The sequence below is a fragment of the Chaetura pelagica genome, unplaced genomic scaffold (genome assembly GCF_000747805.2).
Source record: "Chaetura pelagica isolate M959 unplaced genomic scaffold, ChaPel_1.0 scaffold278, whole genome shotgun sequence".
In the NCBI taxonomy this organism is placed as follows: Eukaryota; Metazoa; Chordata; class Aves; order Apodiformes; family Apodidae; genus Chaetura; species Chaetura pelagica.
In genome coordinates, this window is record NW_009954497.1 from 4,669,836 (window position 1) to 4,675,013 (window position 5,178).

Consider the following 5,178-nt stretch of genomic DNA (forward strand, 5'->3'; position numbering starts at 1 on the left):
GCTGACATTGTTGCACTTGATTTCGATACCAGATACAGACATTGAAAACTAAAAAGAAGTCTCTTAACCTTCTCCCTTCTTTCTTTTTGATGGCCCTTTGATCTGATCATTGTGAAACAAAGGGAAGATATGGCATATCTCAGAGTGGGTGCCGAAAAAATCAGTGGGAACATCTTCTCTTCCAATGATTTCAGCTTTCTTTGGGGAAATCTTACATGCTTGGCTGAGGGGTTCTTGTCTTACCGCCTACTTTTTTGTGCTGATGTGATGTCTTGGGGAGCTGTTCATGAAATAAAAGCCTGAAGCATTGTTTTGAGAAATTCAGGCCTGTATGCACTGTATTGGACAATAAGTATCAGTGGCTTTTGGATTATTATGGGGCTTCCCTTTCCCCCATGGTAACATGGTGCAGCCTGACTATTTCCTGGCTGTCGCCATGCAGCTGATTAGAAGCAGCTGCTAGAAAAGGCAGTGCCGAACTGCTACAGCTAACTGTGCTGGATGGGCTCCAGAGCTGCTGTTTGTGAGGAGCTATGGCAAGTGTGTGTGTGGAGAACTCTAGGATTTCTCCTGTGGGAGTGAGGAAAGGGGAGAGGGAGTAGCTCTCTCTGTTTGGTTTCCTCTTCATGAATGGGGATGTCTTGAAGAAAGTGCAAGTGGGATTTCATAGTTCCCCTTCCCTGGAAAGAAGGGACAGCTTGTCAGAGAGAGAAGCAACCATTAGGGAGCTGTATTCTGTAGAGACATGGGTAATCATCTGGTCTTCCCAAAGCTAATTTGCATTTAGTGCTTTGGTCCAAGTGTATTTAATAAAGGATTTCCCTGTCTTGTCTCAGGAATTATTTAAAACTAATGAAGTAACTGATGGTTAAATGTCTTTTGAAATTAAGTAGTGTGTTACTGTTAAACTTTTTCCCTCCTCTATTTTCTAGGCATGACGTGGTCTTCTAAATAGTTTTTGGGGAAGAATCCTCAATTAAAAAAACCAAACATTCACATGCCTTCACAGGAAAATGAACATCTGTCTTTTTAATGCTGTTCTCTTCCCCTTTTTATTTTGAAAAGCTTCTCTGGGAGATTTCCTTGAAAAGTATTCCCAGGTAATAATTCTACCTTATTATTCCTTTTGCGATATCATATTCTATTGTGCTTAGTGGCTATTGCACTTGGCACTACAGAACTGTAAGCTAAACAGAGACTGTCCTGTGCTGCACTTGCTGTTTGTAGAAATCCACTCTTTTTCCATGATTAGTTTTTTCTATCTCCTAAATATTTATTTAGCTGGTCTTCATTCAAAATCTGACAGTTACTTGGGTGGATTAGTATCCACACATTCTGCTTTATCTCTGCATCTTGCTGTGTTAACAATCTCAGGTGGTGGTGCTTCTGCAGAGTATCATTGCCTGGTAGCAAAGTTCATACTGCCTTTAGCAGTTGTGTCCGTACTTCTGTTGCCTCCTTGTTGTATAGGATGATACTATCCCTCAGCCTTACGTACATGTGTCTCTTAACTTAGTCTTCAGAGCTTATTCATTCAGTGTTGCTTCGAAGTGACAGCTGTGCCATCAATCTGTTTGTCAGTTTTCCCCCATTTGGTGTGCTGGAGTATTCTCTCCTTCCCACATACACTCAAGGATGCTGTCTGGCCCCTTGTGCTCTGCAGGTCTGCTGCACCTGGCTCAAAAATTGAAGGCAGAGCATTCAGTATTTCAATGGTAAAACTCCTGTCATAGGAAAGTCAACTCATGGTGGAGAATTCAGGCAAGCCATGTTTATAGACTTGAACAATTATTTGTACTATGCTATATCTACAATGTAACTGGCAACAGACGTGTCACTCATTTCAGTATTTGGGTTTCTTCATTCTGGTTACTGTTGGATTTCAATATTTGTCCTTGCTGACTGCCACATTGCTGAGTTTGACAGGTTGTTGCCAAAATTTGAATCTGCTGACATAAATTTTGCATATGTGTAAGCAGAGATTCAACCAGTCCTCTGGTAGAGATTAAATCAGAGTAGATCCAGCTTTGATTTTGTGTAGTAGAAGATCAGAAAGGCTGCCTTTTGAGACAAAGAAGACAGCTATGTCTGACATTTATTTGGTGGATCTTTCAAAGAGTTGATTGTGCCAAAAAAATACAGCACAAAAAATTATCCCCTGGGTAAGGTGTATGTTATGTTGAAATACTGGTGCAGTGAAAAGTAGCAGTAGTTTTCCGTATTTAGACTGTTTTGTAATAATAAGGTAATTTTTTTCAGTAGAAATAACAAATCAGTGAGCAGTTGATACTTACCAAGGAGCCACGCTGTTTAAGGATGATAGAAATCTTCAGGATTCCCTCAACAACCCAGACTGGAATTGTGCAAAATTAGCATTGTGTTGAACTATGTGTCATCCTTCTGCAAAATGCATAAATTACTCACAATGAATCTTACTGTTTAAGTGCTTTCTGGGGTAACTGTATTTCCTGGGAATTAGAAGAAAAGAATTTTTTTTTACTTCCAGAATAAATTAAGTTTTTAGCTAGCATAAAACAGAGGCAATTGAAATAGGAAACTTCTGCATCAGTGAAACTGTGGACTTTGTCAAGAAGACTGCTCTGTCAGGTTTTAATTCCTGTTAAAAGTCATCAGTATCTTTAAAAGATGGAACAGTTTTGTATATGAAATGGCTAGAAAAATCAAGAATATTTTTCTGGTTTTGTGTTGTATTTGTTGGGTTGTTGGCTGCTTTACAATTGATGCATTAAAACAATTTTCCTCTCCAAGAGCAAGGCTATCCATAGAATTGAGTAGAAAAAAACTGAGCAGAACTTTTTCTTAGGGGGTATTGCTATGCTCCTCCTTTAGCACCATCAATGCCAAAAAGATTTGTTTGGTGACCCTTTTGATGTTCCTCTGAATTTGAAAGTTCAGTCTTCAATGAAATAAGATTATCTCAAGTGGAAAGAGATACCATGTTGAGATTTGAATTCCACATACCCTGTGGTGTCCTATAAAGGCAAAACTTTGTGTGTATTTTTTGTTTGAAATAAATCAGCCTATCTACCTGACCCCTTGAAGGATTCTTAAAAACTTAAAAAAGGCATGGTAGGAGGTAATTTTAAAGGATAAAATATTTCATCTGTTTCTCTTTTCACCTCATAGACTTTCTGCTTGCTTTGACATAACAATCACAGCATCACACATTTCTGTGCCAGTGGTTTTAAAAAAGAAAACTAATGGAAGTTCTAATAGATCATTATAATCTAGGTTATATATATTCTATGTACTGTTTCTCCAACACTAGCAACTTACAAAAGAACACTGGTGAAACAAATGCTATAAACAATTTTTATTACTAGAGTAATCAAAGTTGGCAGTTTTATTTGGACCTTTGGAGTCTCTGACCACAACTCTTCAATTTTGGAGATCCATTTAAAAATAGTGGAATGTTTATCTTGCCCTCTTTGGAGATAGAGAAAGCAAAGCAAGTTTAGTGGGATGTTATTAAAAAAAAGAAACTGAATATTACTATTGTCATCCTGGCAGTGTTCTCTCTGGGTTTGACAATACTCTGTCACCAAGGTTTTGAATTCTGTGGAGATATATGAAAAATAACAGGTACTGCCGTCAGTCTGGAATGCAGATGGGTAAGCAGGAACCTTGATTATTTTGGGCACTGTTCTCCTACCCTGCTCAGAACATTAATAATGAATATTGTAGTGATGGCGTAGAGGAATGATTCAGGTTCATTCCCTTCCTGCCTTTTTGTCGGCCCGGGATGTCTGTCCTTACTGTAGATACCATTATTCTGATGAGAGAGGTGGGTGGGAAAGAGCTGCTTAAAGAGCTACCTGCAGGTGGTAGTAGTGAAGTAGTCAAGTATTTTGCAGGTATATATCTCATGCTAGTGACAGTGGTACCAAGAGGATCTGACACCAAATAGATTGGTCAGATTATTTAAGAAAAACTATCACGCTATATACAGAATTTGGGCCATGTTTGCAATAGCATTTATAATAAGCTGAATAGAAGATTAGTATGTGTGTTCTCACTTGGTCTTCAGGATGCTGCTTTGGGGAGGTACCAAAAAGCAACAGAGAAGGTGTCAGAATGGAAGGTCAAGTTCAGAATGGAAACATTTTCTTGAAATACTATTTTTAAAATATAAATTAAGACATATATGCTGATGTAGAGTTGGTCATGATAGGTTTGCTCACTGTAGCATTCTTGTCCACTTTTGATTTTTTTGAATTTGAGAAGTAAGGATGGCTAGTGGCAGGTTGGGGGTGGTGAATGCTGAGTCTGGCCTTGATAGTGGGGTAATCCATGAAGAGTAGGGAGCAAATGGGCCTTCACATTCATAATAAATCATAAAGCAGAAATGACATACAGTCAGTACATTCGTATGAGGTGTTTACTTTGAGATAATATTTACTTACACAGCACACTATTCTGTTGTGTGACAGAAGCACACTCAATGAGCTGTCTCTGAAGGGTTCTTTATTTTTAAAGGTAAATATTTTGTTCTATGTGGAGCAGGGGGGAAAAATGATGGATATCTCAGAGACAAATATGAACAACAATATGAGGCAAAAACTTGATTATCAGCCTTCCAAATTATTTCTCATTGCATTGTTGGTTTTTTTTAAACTACTCCATGGTACCTCATAATATATCTTTTATTACATATCAGCATATGTGGTGATGTTGCTGCTGTAATTCTCTGAAAGTCCAAAAAGCAATTATTACACAAATTAATCAGTTTTTCTATAGTGCTTCTTGCTTAACTGCAAAGGCATAAAAAATTGAAGGAAATTCAATTTAACTTGGCAGGCAGTTGCTAGTTTAAATTGGTTCAAAGAAAACAATTGGAGAGAAGATTAAAAAAATAGTAATGTTGAAAGTCTTACCTTTTTTGTTTATGGTTAGCATAAGAAGACTTTGTATTAATAATTCCATGTGAGAGTCAGTTTGATATGAATTGAAGATAGTCTCCAGACTCTGCTTCCAAAAGGCCTAGGTGAATTGTTTTGAAGGTGATGCTAAGCTCTATGTTCATAGCAATAGAAAGGAAAATAAGGTAAGGGGGTGGGATACAAGAGGGATTAACTCACATGTCTTACAGGCTTGATTTCCTACCTTTTAGAGGTTAATTTATAACAATTTTATGAAGTATTGTATTTCATTAACTAC